This window comes from Scyliorhinus torazame, chromosome 2, assembly GCF_047496885.1.
Source record: "Scyliorhinus torazame isolate Kashiwa2021f chromosome 2, sScyTor2.1, whole genome shotgun sequence".
NCBI classification, from domain to species: Eukaryota; Metazoa; Chordata; class Chondrichthyes; order Carcharhiniformes; family Scyliorhinidae; genus Scyliorhinus; species Scyliorhinus torazame.
The window spans coordinates 395,568,261-395,590,559 of NC_092708.1; positions in this window are offsets into that span (position 1 = coordinate 395,568,261).

Below are 22,299 nucleotides of genomic sequence, written 5' to 3' on the forward strand. Positions count from 1 at the left end.
GATTTTCATTAATGAGTTGGATGAGGGAGTTGAAGGGTGGGTCAGTAAATTTGCAGACGATACGAAGATTGGTGGAGTTGTGGATAGTAAGGAGAGCTGTTGTCGGCTGCAAAGAGACATAGATAGGATGCAGAGCTGGGCTGAGAAGTGGCAAATGGAGTTTAACCCTGAAAAGTGTGAGGTTGTCCATTTTGGAAGGACAAATATGAATGCGGAATACAGGGTTAACGGTAGAGTTCTTGGCAATGTGGAGGAGCAGAGAGATCTTGGGGTCTATGTTCATACATCTTTGAAAGTTGCCACTCAAGTGGATAGAGCTGTGAAGAAGGCCTATGGTGTGCTCGCGTTCATTGACAGAGGGATTGAATTTAAGAGCCGTGAAGTGATGATGCAGCTGTACAAAACTTTGGTAAGGCCACATTTGGAGTACTGTGTACAGTTCTGGTCGCCTCAATCATTTTAGGAAGGATGTGGAAGCTTTGGAAAAGGTGCAAAGGAGATTTACCAGGATGTTGCCTGGAATGCAGAGTAGGTCTTACGAGGAAAGGTTGAGGGTGCTAGGCCTTTTCTCATTAGAACGGAGAAGGATGAGGGGCGACTTGATAGAGGTTTATAAGATGATCAGGGGAATAGATAGAGTAGACAGTCAGAGACTTTTCCCCCGGGTGGAACAAACCATTACAAGGGGACATAAATTTAAGGTGAAAGGTGGAAGATATAGGAGGGATATCAGAGGTAGGTTCTTTACCCAGAGAGAAGTGGGGGCATGGAATGCACTGCCTGTGGAAGTAGTTGAGTCGGAAACATTAGGGACCTTCAAGCAGCTATTGGATAGGTACATGGATTACGGTAAAATGATATAGTGTAGATTTATTTGTTCTTAAGGGCAGCACGGTAGCATTGTGGATAGCACAATTGCTTCACAGCTCCAGGGTCCCAGGTTCGATTCCAGCTTGGATCACTGTCTGTGCAGAGTCTGCACATCCTCCCCGTGTCTGCGTGGGTTTCCTCCGGGTGCTCCGGTTTCCTCCCACAGTCCAAAGATGTGCGGGTTAGGTGGATGGCCATGATAAATTGCCCTTAGTGTCCAAAATTGCCCTTGGTGTTGGGTGGAGGTGTTGAGTTTGGGTAGGGTGCTCTTTCCAAGAGCCGGTGCAGACTCAAAGGGCCAAATGGCCTCCTTCTGCACTGTAAATTCAATGATAATCTATGATTAGTCTAGGACAAAGGTTCGGCACAACATCGTGGGCCGAAGGGCCTGTTCTGTGCTGTATTTTTTCTATGTTCTATCTACGTAAGGTGATGGACATTGCAACCAATCCATTGAGCAGGGGGTAGTTTTATATGGTGCACCTCTGCTCATGGCTGAAGAGACCAATACATGAGAGGCCAGTTCTGACACAGTACCACTTGTTAAATGGTTATCAGGTGTTGTTGTGGGTTATTATTTTCAGTGTTGACACCTGCTGCCAAGTTGCTGTAGCCATTGGTCATCACGGTTGCATATTCTCACCACAGGTGATGTCTCTACTTTCCTCTGCCATCGGCTATTGTCTCCCAGATAATCAATGTTTAGGGCCTTCATATCAGGCTTGCAAGCATCCTTGTCTGTGAGGACTCTCCGATTTCCTCCCACAAGTCCCAAAAGACGTGCTTGTTAGGTGAATTGGACATTCGCCTCAGTGTACCCGAACAGGTGCCGGAGCATGGTGACTAGGGGATTTTCATAATAACCTCATTGCAGTGATAATGTAAGCTTACTTGTGACACTAATAAAGATTATTATTAATATCAAAGTAATAGCTTTACAATTATCAGTTAAAGAGTTCTTAAACACAATGAAAAACGTTAACTGACTATCTTCACCTGCTAATTCTAATTAAGCAACCCAATACAGTTCAAGTGCCACTTATAAATAAAGTTAACAAATAGATTAATTGCTTAGCTGTGTCGAGACGTTTAGAGAAAGTTCCTTTCAAGAACAAGACCAGTACACTTCTGCTCAACCTCATAGCATTTGACAAAACTTAAAATCCTTCTGTCTTGTCAGGCTAAAATCCTATGGCAAACTGCGAAACTAGGATGTGGGATGCAGGATTTAGATTGTTTGGAGACTTGGGCGGAGAGATGGCAGATGGAGTTTGATCAGGACAAATGTGAGGTAATGCATTTTGGAAGGTCTAATGCAGGTAGGGAATATACAGTGAATGGTAGAACCCTCAAGAGTATTGAAAGTCAAAGAGATCTAGGAGTACAGGTCCACAGGTCATTGAAAGGGGCAACACAGGTGGAGAAGGTAGTCAAGAAGGCATACGGCATGCTTGCCTTCATTGGCCGGGGCATTGAGTATAAGAATTGGCAAGTCATGTTGCAGCTGTATAGAACCTTAGTTAGGCCACACTTGGAGTATAGTGTTCAATTCTGGTCGCCACACTACCAGAAGGATGTGGAGGCTTTAGAGAGGGTGCAGAAGAGATTTACCAGAATGTTGCCTGGTATGGAGGGCATTAGCTATGAGGAGTGGTTGAATAAACTCGGTTTGTTCTCACTGGAACGAAGGAGGTTGAGGGGCGACCTGATAGAGGTCTACAAAATTATGAGGGGCATAGACAGAGTGGATAGTCAGAGGCTTTTCCCCGGGGTAGAGGGGTCAATTACTAGGGGGCATAGGTTTAAGGTGAGGGGGCAAGGTTTGGAGTAGATGTACGAGGCAAGTTTTTTACGCAGAGGGTAGTGGGTGCCTGGAACTCGCTACCGGAGGAGGTGGTGGAAGCAGGGACGATAATGACATTTAAGGGGCATCTTGACAAATACATGAATAGGATGGGAATAGAGGGATACGGACCCAGGAAGTGTAGAAGATTGTAGTTTAGTCGGGCAGCATGGTCGGCACGGGCTTGGAGGGCCGAAGGGCCTGTTCCTGTGCTGTACATTTCTTTGTTCTTTGTTCTTTGTTCTTTGTACAGACAGACCTGGCTCCTCCCAATAATTGAATCATCTGTAACCCTGTACGATGTCACATGACCTGCCTAGCTAGGACTAAATACAATCCCATATAAATTATCTACTCTCCGGGGAATATCCAACAATCATAACAATATCCCATTCGCCCTATATATATAAACACAAGTAAATGGTTAGAAACCATGGTTACCGCACCTTTTACAACTTCTTAATTACAGCTTTATCAGACACATAGTCTGGATATCTTAACTGAGGTTCTTCAATGATATTGCTTCTTTTTTAAAATGTTTTTATTAAGGCATTTATAAAGAAACATCAAATAAAACCATCACCAAGATTAACAAAGATAACCAAAAGATAACAAACAGGAGAACACAGCATAACTCAATAAATAGCCAACAACCGTCACCCGCCCTCCCTACCATACGCCCCCACCCTCTCTGTCTCCACTTTTTCTTGTCAACACTAAACCACCCCCCCCCCTCCACAGCCCCTCCCCCCTCTCTCCCCCTCCATCTCTGCTGACTGAACTGTCCTGGAAGAAATCAATGAATAGTTTCCATCTCCGGGCGAACCCTTCCATCGACCCCCTTAAGGCAAATTTAATTTTCTCCAGTCTAAGGAAATCCGCGAGGTCGCTCACCCACACCCCCGGCTTTGGAGGCTCCATGTCCCACCACCCCAACAGGATCCGTCTCCGGGCTACCAAAGAAGCAAAGGGCAGAACGTCAGCCTCTCTCGCCCCCAGGACTCCCGGGTCTTCCGACACTCCAAACACTGCCAATTCTGGACCCGGAACCACCTTCACCCCCAGTACTTCCCACATCATGTCAGCGAAACCCTGCCAAAATCCCTGCAATGTATGGCAGACACAAAACATGTGAACATGTTTCGCCCCGCCACCCCTCCCTGCACACCGCCCACACCTATCCTCCACCCCCTCCAAGAACCTACTCATTCCAGCCACCGCCATATGTGTCCTGTGGACTACCTTAAATTGAATGAGACTCAGCCTGGTACACGAAGAGGACGCATTCACCCTCCTCAGAGACTCCTCGCATAACCCCGCCTCCCGCTCTCCACCCCAGCTCCTCCTCCTACTTTCGCTGAACTACTATCAGGGCGCCGTCTCAATACATCAATTCTTATCTATCTATGACACCCTTCAACAACCTCTGTTTTCGACTGCACCTTATCCTGCAACCCCGGGGGCAGCAGATCAGGAAAAGCACCTGCTTTCTCCTGTATCAGAACCCATTCCCACCGGGCAATTCATACTCCTCCACCAGTCCTTCCAAACTCGGGAAGTTGCTCCCCAGGAATAAATCCCCAAACCGCTCGATCCCCACCCACCACCAACCCTGAAACCCCCCACCGCCCCGTCCAGTTCCCCCGGAGCGAACCTGTGATTCCCACAGATCGGAGACCAAACCGAGGCCCCCCTCAAGCGCTGTCACCACTGTCCCCACACCCTCAGGGCTGCCACTACTAATGGACTTCTGGAGTACCTGGCTGGCGGTAACACGAGGCCTGTCCCGTGATCTACCGGCTGTGTCCCAGCTCGCTTCCGGTGGGTCGCAACTGGTAAATCGTGCCTAATATATACAACTTTCTACACTCATCACAGAGAACAAGGTGAAATCCTGTAATGCATGTCAAGTAAAGCAAACAATGGTGCCACCAGCACCATTCCACCTGGGGAGAGGCCTGACCGCCCTGGTCTGGACTCATGTGAACTTTGCACAACCTGTTATGGGTCATGTGTTTCTAGTCATCGTAGATGCACATTCTGAGTAGTGAGAAGTGCACATCATGATCAACATTACACCTTCCATTGCAATATAGAGGCGGCGTCCTGGCTTCCCGGGTCCTCTGGTTTCTGATAACGGGGCAACATTTCTGAGCGATTTGTTCCCAGAGCTTACGCAAAGAAATGGAAAATGCTATGTGCTTACTGCTCCTACTCAGCCTTCTGTGATGAGTGTAGAAATGGGTATTTATTGGGCACGAGTTACCAGCTGCAAACCACCGGATGCATCTCTGGGCTATCAGAGAAGCAGTGAGTACTCACTCACCCGCGAATACTCACTCACCCGCGAATACTCACTAACCAGCAAATACTCACTCACCAGCGAATACTCACTCACCAGTGAATACTCACTCACCAGTGAATACTCACTCACCATGTGGATACTCACTAACCAGCAAATACTTACTCACCAGCGAATACTCACTCACCAGCAAATACTTACTCACCAGTGGATACTCACCAGTGAATACTCACTCACCAGTGGATACTCACTCACCCGCGAATAATCACTCACCCGCGAATACTCACTCACCAGCAAATACTTACTCACCAGCAAATACTCACTCACCAGCAAATACTTACTCACCAGCAAATACTTACTCACCAGCGAATACTCACTCACCAGCAAATACTTACTCACCAGCGAATACTCACCAGTGAATACTCACTCACTAGTGGATACTCACTCACCAGTGAATACTCACTCACCAGCGAATACTCACTCACCAGCAAATACTTACTCACCAGCGAATACTCACCAGTGAATACTCACTCACCAGTGGATACTCACTCACCCGCGAATAATCACTCACCCGCGAATACTCACTAACCAGCAAATGCTCACTCACCAGCAAATACTCACTCACCAGCAAATACTTACTCACCAGCAAATACTTACTCACCAGCGAATACTCACTCACCAGCAAATACTTACTCACCAGCGAATACTCACCAGTGAATACTCACTCACTAGTGGATACTCACTCACCAGTGAATACTCACTCACCAGCGAATACTCAGTCACCAGCAAATACTCACTCATCAGCGAATACTCACTCACCAGCGAATACTCACTCACCAGTGAATACTCACTCACTAGTGGATACTCACTCACCAGTGGATACTCACTCACCAGCGAATACTCACTCACCAGTGGATACTCACTCACCAGTGAATACTCACTCACCAGCGAATACTCAGTCACCAGCAAATACTCACTCACCAGCGAATACTCACTCACCAGCGAATACTCACTCACCAGTGAATACTCACTCACTAGTGGATACTCACTCACCAGTGGATACTCACTCACCAGCGAATACTCACTCACCAGTGGATACTCACTCACCAGTGAATACTCACTCACCAGCGAATACTCAGTCACCAGCAAATACTCACTCACCAGCGAATACTCACTCACCAGCGAATACTCACTCACCCGCGAATACTCACTCACCAGCGAATACTCACACACCAGCAAATACTCACTCACCAGTGGATACTCACTCACCAGTGAATACTCACTCACTAGTGAATACTCACTCACCAGTGAATACTCACTCACCAGTGGATACTCAGTCACCAGCGAATACTCACTCACCAGCGAATACTCACTCACCAGTGGATACTCACTCACCAGTGAATACTCACTCACTAGTGAATACTCACTCACCAGTGAATACTCACTCGCCAGTGAGTATTCACTCACCCGTGAATACTCACTCACCAGCGAATACTCACACACCAGCAAATACTCACTCACCAGTGGATACTCACTCACCAGTGAATACTCACTCACTAGTGAATACTCACTCACCAGTCAATACTCACTCACCAGCGAATACTCACTCACCAGTGGATACTCACTCACCAGCGAATACTCACTCACCAGTGGATACTCAGTCACCAGTGAATACTCACTCACCAGCGAATGCTCACTCACCAGTGGATACTCACTCACCAGCGAATACTCACTCACCAGCGTATACTTACTCAGCAGTGGATACTCACTGACCAGTGAATACTCACTCACCAGTGGATACTCAGTCACCAGTGGATACTCACTCACCAGTGAATACTCACTCACCAGTGAATACACACTCACTAGTGAATACTCACTCACCAGTGGATACTCACTCACCGGTGAATACTCACTCACCAGTGAATACTCAGACACCAGTGAATACCCACTCACTAGTGAATACTCACTCACCAGTGGATACTCACTCACCAGTGAATACTCACTCAGCAGTGGATACTCACCAGTGGATACTCACTCACCAGCGAATACTCACTCACTAGTGGATACCCACTCACTAATGAATACTCACTCACCAGTGGATACTCACTCACCAGTGAATACTCACTCACCAGCGAATACTCACTCAGCAGTGGATACTCACTCCCCAGTGAATACTCACTCACCAGTGAATACTCACTCACCAGTGGATACTCAGTCACCAGTGAATACTCACTCACCAGCGAATTCTCACTCACCAGTGGATACTCACTCACCAGCGAATACTCAATCACCAGCGTATACTTACTCAGCAGTGGATACTCACTGACCAGTGAATACTCACTCACCAGTGGATACTCAGTCACCAGTGGATACTCACTCACCAGCGACTACTCACTCACCAGCGAGTACTCACTCATCAGCGAATACTCACTCACCAGCAAATACTCACTCACCAGCGAATACTCACTCACCAGCGAGTACTCACTCACCAGCGAATACTCACTCATCAGTGAATACGCACTCACCAGCGAATACTCACTCACCATGTGGATACTCACTCACCAGTGAATACTCACTCACCAGCGAATACTCACTCAGTAGTGAATACTCACTCGCCAGTGAATACTCACTCACGAGCGAATACTCACTCACCATGTGGATACTCACTCACCAGTGGATACTCACTCACCAGCGGATACTCACTCACCAGCGAAAACTCACTCACCAGTGAATACTCACTCACCAGTGGATACTCACTCACCAGTGAATACTCACTCACCAGTGAATACTCACTCACCAGCGAGTACTCACTCACCAGTGGATATTCACACACCAGTGAATACTCACTCACCAGTGAATACTCACTCACCAGTGAATACTCAGACACCAGTGGATACTCACTCACCAGTGAATACTCACTCACCAGTGAATACTCACTCACCAGTGAATACTCAGACACCAGTGGATACTCACTCACCAGTGGATATTCACGCACCAGTGAATACTCACTCACCAGTGAATACTCACTCACAAGTGGATACTCACTCACTAGTGAATACTCAATCACCAGTGAATACTCACTCAGCAGTGAATACTCACTCACCAGTGAATACTCACTAACCAGACACACCAGTGAATATTGACTCACTAGTGGATACTCACTCACCAGTGAATACTCACTCGCAAGTGAATACTCACTCACCAGCGAATACTCACTCACCAGTGAATACTCACTCACCAGTGGATACTCACTCACCAGCGAATACTCACTCACTAGTGAATACACACTCACCAGTGAATACTTACTCACCAGCGAACACTCACTCACCAGTGGATACTCACTCACCAGTGAATACTCACTCACCAGTGGATACTCACTCACCAGCGAATACTCACTCACCAGTGGATACTCACTCACTAGTGAATACACACTCACCAGCGAATACTCACTCACCAGTGAATACTTACTCACCAGCGAACACTCACTCACTAGTGAATACTCACTCACCAGTGAATACTCACTCACCAGCAAATACTCACTCACCAGCGAATACTCACTCACCAGTGGACACTCACTCACCAGTGCATATTCACACACCAGTGAATATTCACTCACCAGTGAATACTCACTCACTAGTGGATACTCACTCACCAGTGGATACTCACTCACCAGCGAATACTCACTCACCAGCGAATACTCACTCACCAGTGGATACTCACTCACCAGCGAATACTCACTCACCAGTGGATACTCACTCACTAGTGAATACTCACTCACCAGCGAATACTCACTCACCAGTGAATACTCACTCACTAGTGGATACTCACTCACCAGCGAATACTCACTCACCAGTGAATACTCACTCACCAGCGAACACTAACTCACCAGTGGATACTCACTCACTAGTGAATACTCACTCACCAGTGAATACTCACTCACCAGCAAATACTCACTCACCAGTGAATACTCACTCACCAGCGAATACTCACTCACCAGTGGACACTCACTCACCAGTGAATACTCACTCACCAGCGAATACTCACTCACCAGTGGATACTCACTCACTAGTGAATACTCACTCACCAGTGGATACTCACTCACCAGCGAATACTCACTCACCAGCGAATACTCAATCACCAGTGGATACTCACTCACCAGTGAATACTCACTCACCAGCGAATACTCACTCACCAGCGAATACTCACTCACCAGTGGATACTCACTCACCAGTGAATACTCACTCACCAGGGAATACTCACTCACCAGCGAATACTCACTCACCAGCAAATACTCACTCACCAGCGAGTACTCACTCACCAGTGGATACTCACTCACCAGCGAATACTCACTCACCAGTGGATACTCACTCACAAGTGAATACTCACTCACCAGCACTCACCAGCGAATACTCACTCAGCAGTGAATAGTCACTCACCAGCGAATACTCACTCACCAGTGGATACTCAGTCACCAGCGAATACTCACTCACCAGCGAATACTCAGTCACCAGTGGATACTCACTCACCAGCGAATACTCACTGACCAGTGGATACTCACTCACCAGTGAATACTCACTCACCAGCGGATACTCACTCACAAGTGGATACTCACTCACCAGTGAATACTCAATCACCAGTGAATACTCACTCAGCAGTGAATACTCACTCACCAGTGAATACTCACTAACCAGACACACCAGTGAATATTGACTCACTAGTGGATACTCACTCACCAGTGAATACTCACTCGCAAGTGAATACTCACTCACCAGCGAATACTCACTCACCAGTGAATACTCACTCACCAGTGGATACTCACTCACCAGCGAATACTCACTCACTAGTGAATACACACTCACCAGTGAATATTTACTCACCAGCGAACACTCACTCACCAGTGGATACTCACTCACCAGTGAATACTCACTCACCAGTGGATACTCACTCACCATTGAACACTCACTCACCAGTGAATACTCACTCACCAGCGAATACTCACTCACCAGTGGATACTCACTCACCAGCGAATACTCACTCACCAGTGGATACTCACTCAGTAGTGAATACACACTCACCAGCGAATACTCACTCACCAGTGAATACTTACTCACCAGCGAACACTCACTCACTAGTGAATACTCACTCACCAGTGAATACTCACTCACCAGCAAATACTCACTCACCAGCGAATACTCACTCACCAGTGGACACTCACTCACCAGTGCATATTCACACACCAGTGAATATTCACTCACCAGTGAATACTCACTCACTAGTGGATACTCACTCACCAGTGGATACTCACTCACCAGCGAATACTCACTCACCAGCGAATACTCACTCACCAGTGGATACTCACTCACCAGCGAATACTCACTCACCAGTGGATACTCACTTACTAGTGAATACTCACTCACCAGCGAATACTCACTCACCAGTGAATACTCACTCACTAGTGGATACTCACTCACCAGCGAATACTCACTCACCAGTGAATACTCACTCACCAGCGAACACTAACTCACCAGTGGATACTCACTCACTAGTGAATACTCACTCACCAGTGAATACTCACTCACCAGCAAATACTCACTCACCAGTGAATACTCACTCATCCGCGAATACTCACTCACCAGTGGACACTCACTCACCAGTGAATACTCACTCACCAGCGAATACTCACTCACCAGTGGATACTCACTCACTAGTCAATACTCACTCACCAGTGGATACTCACTCACCAGCGAATACTCACTCACCAGCGAATACTCAATCACCAGTGGATACTCACTCACCAGTGAATACTCACTCAACAGCGAATACTCACTCACCAGCGAATACTCACTCACCAGTGGATACTCACTCACCAGTGAATACTCACTCACCAGGGAATACTCACACACCAGCGAATACTCACTCACCAGCAAATACTCACTCACCAGCGAGTACTCACTCACCAGTGGATACTCACTCACCAGCGAATACTCACTCACCAGTGGATACTCACTCACAAGTGAATACTCACTCACCAGCACTCACCAGCGAATACTCACTCACCAGTGAATACTCACACACCAGCGAATACTCACTCACCAGTGGATACTCAGTCACCAGCGAATACTCACTCACCAGCGAATACTCAGTCACCAGTGGATACTCACTCACCAGCGAATACTCACTGACCAGTGGATACTCACTCACCAGTGAATACTCACTCACCAGCGGATACTCACTCACCAGTGGATACTCACTCACCAGCGAATACTCACTCACCAGTGGATACTCACTCACCAGTGGATACTCACTCACCAGTGAATACTCACTCACCAGTGGATACTCACTCACTAGTGAATACTCACTCACCAGTGGATACTCACTCACCAGCGAATACTCACTCACCAGCGAATACTCAATCACCAGTGGATACTCACTCACCAGTGAATACTCACTCACCAGCGAATACTCACTCACCAGCGAATACTCACTCACCAGTGGATACTCACTCACCAGTGAATACTCACTCACCAGGGAATACTCACTCACCAGCGAATACTCACTCACCAGCAAATACTCACTCAACAGCGAGTACTCACTCACCAGTGGATACTCACTCACCAGCGAATACTCACTCACCAGTGGATACTCACTCACAAGTGAATACTCACTCACCAGCACTCACCAGCGAATACTCACTCACCAGTGAATACTCACTCACCAGTGAATACTCACTCACCAGTGGATACTCAGTCACCAGCGAATACTCACTCACCAGCGAATACTCAGTCACCAGTGGATACTCACTCACCAGCGAATACTCACTGACCAGTGGAAACTCACCCACCAGTGAATACTCACTCACCAGCGGATACTCACTCACCAGTGGATACTCACTCACCAGCGAATACTCACTCACCAGTGGATACTCACTCACCATTGAATACTCACTCACCAGCGAATACTCACTCACCAGCGAATACTCACTCACTAGTGAATACTCACTCACCAGTGAATACTCACTCACCAGCAAATACTCACTCACCAGCGAATACTCACTCACCAGTGGACACTCACTCACCAGTGCATATTCACACACCAGTGAATATTCACTCACCAGTGAATACTCACTCACTAGTAGATACTCACTCACCAGTGGATACTCACTCACCAGCGAATACTCACTCACCAGCGAATACTCACTCACCAGTGGATACTCACTCACCAGCGAATACTCACTCACCAGTGGATACTCACTCACTAGTGAATACTCACTCACCAGCGAATACTCACTCACCAGTGAATACTCACTCACGAGTGGATACTCACTCACCAGCGAATACTCACTCACCAGTGAATACTCACTCACCAGCGAACACTAACTCACCAGTGGATACTCACTCACTAGTGAATACTCACTCACCAGTGAATACTCACTCACCAGCAAATACTCACTCAACAGCGAGTACTCACTCACCAGTGGATACTCACTCACCAGCGAATACTCACTCACCAGTGGATACTCACTCACAAGTGAATACTCACTCACCAGCACTCACCAGCGAATACTCACTCACCAGTGAATACTCACTCACCAGTGAATACTCACTCACCAGTGGATACTCAGTCACCAGCGAATACTCACTCACCAGCGAATACTCAGTCACCAGTGGATACTCACTCACCAGCGAATACTCACTGACCAGTGGATACTCACCCACCAGTGAATACTCACTCACCAGCGGATACTCACTCACCAGTGGATACTCACTCACCAGCGAATACTCACTCACCAGTGGATACTCACTCACCATTGAATACTCACTCACCAGCGAATACTCACTCACCAGCGAATACTCACTCACTAGTGAATACTCACTCACCAGTGAATACTCACTCACCAGCAAATACTCACTCACCAGCGAATACTCACTCACCAGTGGACACTCACTCACCAGTGCATATTCACACACCAGTGAATATTCACTCACCAGTGAATACTCACTCACTAGTGGATACTCACTCACCAGTTGATACTCACTCACCAGCGAATACTCACTCACCAGCGAATACTCACTCACCAGTGGATACTCACTCACCAGCGAATACTCACTCACCAGTGGATACTCACTCACTAATGAATACTCACTCACCAGCGAATACTCACTCACCAGTGAATACTCACTCACTAGTGGATACTCACTCACCAGCGAATACTCACTCACCAGTGAATACTCACTCACCAGCGAACACTAACTCACCAGTGGATACTCACTCACTAGTGAATACTCACTCACCAGTGAATACTCACTCACCAGCAAATACTCACTCACCAGTGAATACTCACTCACCAGCGAATACTCACTCACCAGTGGACACTCACTCACCAGTGAATACTCACTCACAAGCGAATACTCACTCACCAGTGGATACTCACTCACTAGTGAATACTCACTCACCAGTGGATACTCACTCACCAGCGAATACTCACTCACCAGCGAATACTCAATCACCAGTGGATACTCACTCACCAGTGAATACTCACTCACCAGCGAATACTCACTCACCAGTGAATACTCACTCACCAGTGAATACTCACTCACCAGGGAATACTCACTCACCAGCGAATACTCACTCACCAGCAAATACTCACTCACCAGCGAGTACTCACTCACCAGTGGATACTCACTCACCAGCGAATACTCACTCACCAGTGGATACTCACTCACAAGTGAATACTCACTCACCAGCACTCACCAGCGAATACTCACTCACCAGTGAATACTCACTCACCAGCGAATACTCACTCACCAGTGGATACTCCGTCACCAGCGAATACTCACTCACCAGCGAATACTCAGTCACCAGTGGATACTCACTCACCAGCGAATACTTACTGACCAGTGGATACTCACTCACCAGTGAATACTCACTCACCAGCGGATACTCACTCACAAGTGGATACTCACTCACCAGTGAATACTCAATCACCAGTGAATACTCACTCAGCAGTGAATACTCACTCACCAGTGAATACTCACTAACCAGACACACCAGTGAATATTGACTCACTAGTGGATACTCACTCACCAGTGAATACTCACTCGCAAGTGAATACTCACTCACCAGCGAATACTCACTCACCAGTGAATACTCACTCACCAGTGGATACTCACTCACCAGCGAATACTCACTCACTAGTGAATACACACTCACCAGTGAATATTTACTCACCAGCGAACACTCACTCACCAGTGGATACTCACTCACCAATGAATACTCACTCACCAGTGGATACTCACTCACAATTGAACACTCACTCACCAGTGAATACTCACTCACCAGCGAATACTCACTCACCAGTGGATACTCAATCACCAGCGAATACTCACTCACCAGTGGATACTCACTCAGTAGTGAATACACACTCACCAGCGAATACTCACTCACCAGTGAATACTTACTCACCAGCGAACACTCACTCACTAGTGAATACTCACTCACCAGTGAATACTCACTCACCAGCAAATACTCACTCACCAGCGAATACTCACTCACCAGTGGACACTCACTCACCAGTGCATATTCACACACCAGTGAATATTCACTCACCAGTGAATACTCACTCACTAGTGGATACTCACTCACCAGTGGATACTCACTCACCAGCGAATACTCACTCACCAGCGAATACTCACTCACCAGTGGATACTCACTCACCAGCGAATACTCACTCACCAGTGGATACTCACTCACTAGTGAATACTCACTCACCAGCGAATACTCACTCACCAGTGAATACTCACTCACTAGTGGATACTCACTCACCAGCGAATACTCACTCATCAGTGAATACTCACTCACCAGCGAACACTAACTCACCAGTGGATACTCACTCACTAGTGGATACTCACTCACCAGCGAATACTCACTCACCAGTGAATACTCACTCACCAGCGAACACTAACTCACCAGTGGATACTCACTCACCAGCGAATACTCACTCACCAGTGGATACTCACTCACAAGTGAATACTCACTCACCAGCACTCACCAGCGAAAACTCACTCACCAGTGAATACTCACTCACCAGCGAATACTCACTCACCAGTGGATACTCAGTCACCAGCGAATACTCACTCACCAGCGAATACTCAGTCACCAGTGGATACTCACTCACCAGCGAATACTCACTGACCAGTGGATACTCACTCACCAGTGAATACTCACTCACCAGCGGATACTCACTCACAAGTGGATACTCACTCACCAGTGAATACTCAATCACCAGTGAATACTCACTCAGCAGTGAATACTCACTCACCAGTGAATACTCACTAACCAGACACACCAGTGAATATTGACTCACTAGTGGATACTCACTCACCAGTGAATACTCACTCGCAAGTGAATACTCACTCACCAGCGAATACTCACTCACCAGTGAATACTCACTCACCAGTGGATACTCACTCACCAGCGAATACTCACTCACTAGTGAATACACACTCACCAGTGAATATTTACTCACCAGCGAACACTCACTCACCAGTGGATACTCACTCACCAATGAATACTCACTCACCAGTGGATAATCACTCACCATTGAACACTCACTCACCAGTGAATACTCACTCACCAGCGAATACTCACTCACCAGTGGATACTCACTCACCAGCGAATACTCACTCACCAGTGGATACTCACTCAGTAGTGAATACACACTCACCAGCGAATACTCACTCACCAGTGAATACTTACTCACCAGCGAACACTCACTCACTAGTGAATACTCACTCACCAGTGAATACTCACTCACCAGCAAATACTCACTCACCAGCGAATACTCACTCACCAGTGGACACTCACTCACCAGTGCATATTCACACACCAGTGAATATTCACTCACCAGTGAATACTCACTCACGAGTGGATACTCACTCACCAGTGGATACTCACTCACCAGCGAATACTCACTCACCAGCGAATACTCACTCACCAGTGGATACTCACTCACCAGCGAATACTCACTCACCAGTGGATACTCACTCACTAGTGAATACTCACTCACCAGCGAATACTCACTCACCAGTGAATACTCACTCACTAGTGGATACTCACTCACCAGCAAATACTCACTCACCAGTGAATACTCACTCACCAGCGAATACTCACTCACCAGTGGACACTCACTCACCAGTGAATACTCACCCACCAGCGAATACTCACTCACCAGTGGATACTCGCTCACTAGTGAATACTCACTCACCAGGGAATACTCACTCACCAGCGAATACTCACTCACCAGCAAATACTCACTCACCAGCGAGTACTCACTCACCAGTGGATACTCACTCACCAGCGAATACTCACTCACCAGTGGATACTCACTCACAAGTGAATACTCACTCACCAACACTCACCAGCGAATACTCACTCACCAGTGAATACTCACACACCAGCGAATACTCACTCACCAGTGGATACTCAGTCACCAGCGAATACTCACTCACCAGCGAATACTCAGTCACCAGTGGATACTCACTCACCAGCGAATACTCACTGACCAGTGGATACTCACTCACCAGTGAATACTCACTCACCAGCGGATACTCACTCACCAGTGGATACTCACTCACCAGCGAATACTCACTCACCAGTGGATACTCACTCACCATTGAATACTCACTCACCAGTGGATACTCACTCACCAGTGAATACTCACTCACCAGTGGATACTCACTCACTAGTGAATACTCACTCACCAGTGGATACTCACTCACCAGCGAATACTCACTCACCAGCGAATACTCAATCACCAGTGGATACTCACTCACCAGTGAATACTCACTCACCAGCGAATACTCACTCACCAGCGAATACTCACTCACCAGTGGATACTCACTCACCAGTGAATACTCACTCACCAGGGAATACTCACTCACCAGCGAATACTCACTCACCAGCAAATACTCACTCAACAGCGAGTACTCACTCACCAGTGGATACTCACTCACCAGCGAATACTCACTCACCAGTGGATACTCACTCACAAGTGAATACTCACTCACCAGCACTCACCAGCGAATACTCACTCACCAGTGAATACTCACTCACCAGTGAATACTCACTCACCAGTGGATACTCAGTCACCAACGAATACTCACTCACCAGCGAATACTCAGTCACCAGTGGATACTCACTCACCAGCGAATACTCACTGACCAGTGGATACTCACCCACCAGTGAATACTCACTCACCAGCGGATACTCACTCACCAGTGGATACTCACTCACCAGCGAATACTCACTCACCAGTGGATACTCACTCACCATTGAATACTCACTCACCAGCGAATACTCACTCACCAGCGAATACTCACTCACTAGTGAATACTCACTCACCAGTGAATACTCACTCACCAGCAAATACTCACTCACCAGCGAATACTCACTCACCAGTGGACACTCACTCACCAGTGCATATTCACACACCAGTGAATATTCACTCACCAGTGAATACTCACTCACTAGTGGATACTCACTCACCAGTGGATACTCACTCACCAGCGAATACTCACTCACCAGCGAATACTCACTCACCAGTGGATACTCACTCACCAGCGAATACTCACTCACCAGTGGATACTCACTCACTAGTGAATACTCACTCACCAGCGAATACTCACTCACCAGTGAATACTCACTCACTAGTGGATACTCACTCACCAGCGAATACTCACTCACCAGTGAATACTCACTCACCAGCGAACACTAACTCACCAGTGGATACTCACTCACTAGTGAATACTCACTCACCAGTGAATACTCACTCACCAGCAAATACTCACTCAACAGCGAGTACTCACTCACCAGTGGATACTCACTCACCAGCGAATACTCACTCACCAGTGGATACTCACTCACAAGTGAATACTCACTCACCAGCACTCACCAGCGAATACTCACTCACCAGTGAATACTCACTCACCAGTGAATACTCACTCACCAGTGGATACTCAGTCACCAGCGAATACTCACTCACCAGCGAATACTCAGTCACCAGTGGATACTCACTCACCAGCGAATACTCACTGACCAGTGGATACTCACCCACCAGTGAATACTCACTCACCAGCGGATACTCACTCACCAGTGGATACTCACTCACCAGCGAATACTCACTCACCAGTGGATACTCACTCACCATTGAATACTCACTCACCAGCGAATACTCACTCACCAGTGAATACTCACTCACCAGTGAATACTCACTCACCAGCGAATACTCACTCACCAGTGGATACTCACTCACCAGTGAATACTCACTCACCAGTGGATACTCACTCACCAGCGAATACTCACCAGCGAATACTCACTCACCAGCGGATACTCACTCACCAGCGAATACTCACTCACCAGTGGATACTCACTCACCAGTGAATACTCACCAGCAAACACTCACTCACCAGCGAATACTCACTCACCAGTGGATACTCACTCACCAGCGAATACTCACCAGCGAATACTCACTCACCAGCGGATACTCACTCACCAGCGAATATTCACTCACCAGTGGATACTCACTCACCAGTGAATACTCACTCACCAGCGAATACTCACTCACCAGTGGATACTCACTCACCAGTGAATACTCACTCACCCGCGAATACTCACTCACCAGCGGATACTCACTCACCAGTGAATACTCACTCACCAGCAAATACTCACTCACCAGCGAATACTCACTCACCAGTGAATACTCACTCACCAGCGGATACTCACTCACCAGCGAATACTCACTCACCAGTGAATACTCACTCACCAGTGGATACTCACTCACCAGTTAATACTCACTCACCAGTGGATACTCAGACACCAGTGAATACTCACTCACCAGCGAATACTCACTCACCAGTGGATACTCACTCACCAGTGGATACTCACTCACCAGCAAATACTCACTCACCAGCGAATACTCACTCACCAGTGAATACTCACTCACCAGCGGATACTCACTCACCAGTGGATACTCACTCACCAGTGGATACTCACTCACCAGCGAATACTCACTCAACAGTGGATACTCACTCACCAGTGGATACTCACTCACCAGCAAATACTCACTCACCAGCAAATACTCACTCACCAGCGAATACTCACTCACCAGTGAATACTCACTCACCAGCGGATACTCACTCACCAGCGAATACTCACTCACCAGTGAATACTCACTCACCAGTGAATACTCAGACACCAGTGAATACTCACTCACCAGCGAATACACACTCACCAGTGGATACTCACTCACCAGTGGATACTCACTCACCAGCGAATACTCACTCACCAGCGAATACTCACTCACCAGTGGATACTCACTCACCAGCGAATACTCACTCACCAGTGAATACTCACTCACCAGTGGATACTCACTCACCAGCGAATACTCACTCACCGTTGGATACTCACTCACTAGTGAATACTCACCAGTGAATACTCAGTCAACAGCAAACACTCACTCACCAGTGGATACTCACTCACCAGCGAATACTCACTCACCAGCGAATACTCACTCACCAGCAAACACTCACTCACCAGTGGATACTCACTCACCAGTGGATACTCACTCACCAGCGAATACTCACTCACCATTGAATACTCACTCACCAGAAAATACTCACTCACCAGCGAATACTCACTCACCAGCGAATACTCACTCACTAGTGAATTCTCACTCACCAGTGGATACTCACTCACCAGCGAATACTCACTCACCATTGGTTACTCACTCACTAGTGAATACTCACCAGTGAATACTCACTCAACAGCAAACACTCACTCACCAGTGGATACTCACTCACCAGCGAATACTCACTCACCAGCGAATACTCACTCACCAGCAAACACTCACTCACCAGTGGATACTCACTCACCAGTGGATACTCACTCACCAGCGAATACTCACTCACCATTGAATACTCACTCACCAGCAAATACTCACTCACCAGCGAATACTCACTCACCAGCGAATACTCACTCACTAGTGAATTCTCACTCACCAGCGAATACTCACTCACCAGTGGATACTCACTCACCAGCGAATACTCACTCACCAGTGGATACTCACTCACCAGCGAATACTCACTCACCACTGAATACTCAGACACCAGTGGATATTCACTCACCAGCGAATACTCACTCGCCAGCGAATACTCATTCACCAGTGAAAACTCAGACACCAGTGGATACTCACTCACCAGCGGATATTCACGCACCAGTGAATACTCACTCACCAGTGAATACTCACTCACTAGTGGATACTCACTCACCAGTGAATACTCAATCACCAGTGAATACTCACTCAGCAGTGAATACTCACTCACTAGTGGATACTCACTCACCAGTGAATACTCACTCTCCAGTGAATACTCACTCACCAGTGGATACTCGCTCACCAGTGAATACTCACTCACCAGTGGATACTCACTCACCAGTGGATATTCACACACCAGTGAATACTCACTCACCAGTGAATACTCACTCACTAGTGGATACTCACTCACCAGTGAATACTCACTCGCCAGTGAATACTCACTCAACACCGAATACTCACTCACCAGTGGATACTCACTCACCAGTGAATACTCACTCACCAGTGGATACTCACTCACTAGTGAATACACACTCACCAGCGAATACTCACTCACCAGCGAATACTCACTCACCATTGGATACTCACTCACTAGTGAATACTCACCAGTGAATACTCACCAGCAAACACTCACTCACCAGCGAATACTCACTCACCAGTGGATACTCACTCACCAGCGAATACTCACTCACCAGTGAATACTCACTCACCAGCGAATACTCACTCACCAGCGAATACTCACTCACCATGTGGATACTCACTCACCAGCAAATACTCACTCACCAGCGAATACTCACTCACCAGCGAATACTCACTCACTAGTTAACACTCACTCACCAGCGAATACTCACCCACGAGTGGATACTCACTCACCAGCGAATACTCACTCACCAGTGGATACTCACTCACCAGTGAATACTCACTCACCAGTGGATACTCACTCACCAGCGAATACTCACTCACCAGTGAATACTCACTCACCAGCGAATACTCACTCATCAGTGGATACTCACTCACCAGCGAATACTCACTCACCAGCGAATACTCACTCACCAGTGGATTCTCACTCACCAGCGAATACTCACTCACCAGTGAATACTCAGACACCAGTGGATATTCACTCACCAGCGAATACTCACTCGCCAGCGAATACTCACTCACCAGTGAATATACAGACACCAGTGGATACTCACTCACCAGCGGATATTCACGCACCAGTGAATACTCACTCACCAGTGAATACTCACTCACTAGTGGATACTCACTCACCAGTGAATACTCAATCACCAGTGAATACTCACTCAGCAGTGAATACTCGCTCACCAGTGAATACTCACTCATTGTGGATACTCACTCACCAGTGAATACTCACTCACCAGTGAATACTCACTCACCAGTGGATACTCGCTCACCAGTGAATACTCACTCACCAGTGGATACTCACTCACCAGTGGATATTCACACACCAGTGAATACTCACTCACCAGTGAATACTCACTCACTAGTGGATACTCACTCACCAGTGAATACTCACTCGCCAGTGAATACTCACTCACCACCGAATACTCACTCACCAGTGGATACTCACTCACCAGTGAATACTCACTCACCAGTGGATAATCACTCACTAGTGAATACTCACTCACCAGCGAATACTCACTCACCAGCGAATACTCACTCACCATTGGATACTCACTCACTAGTGAATACTCACCAGTGAATACTCACCAGCAAACACTCACTCACCAGCGAATACTCACTCACCAGTGGATACTCACTCACCAGCGAATACTCACTCACCAGTGGATACTCACTCACCAGTGGATACTCACTCACCAGCGAATACTCACTCACCATGTGGATACTCACTCACCAGCAAATACTCACTCACCAGCAAATACTCACTCACCAGCGAATACTCACTCACTAGTTAATACTCACTCACCAGCGAATACTCACTCACGAGTGGATACTCACTCACCAGCGAATACTCACTCACCAGTGGATACTCACTCACCAGTGAATACTAACTCACCAGTGGATACTCACTCACCAGCGAATACTCACTCACCAGTGAATACTCACTCACCAGCGAATACTCACTCATCAGTGGATACTCACTCACCAGCGAATACTCAC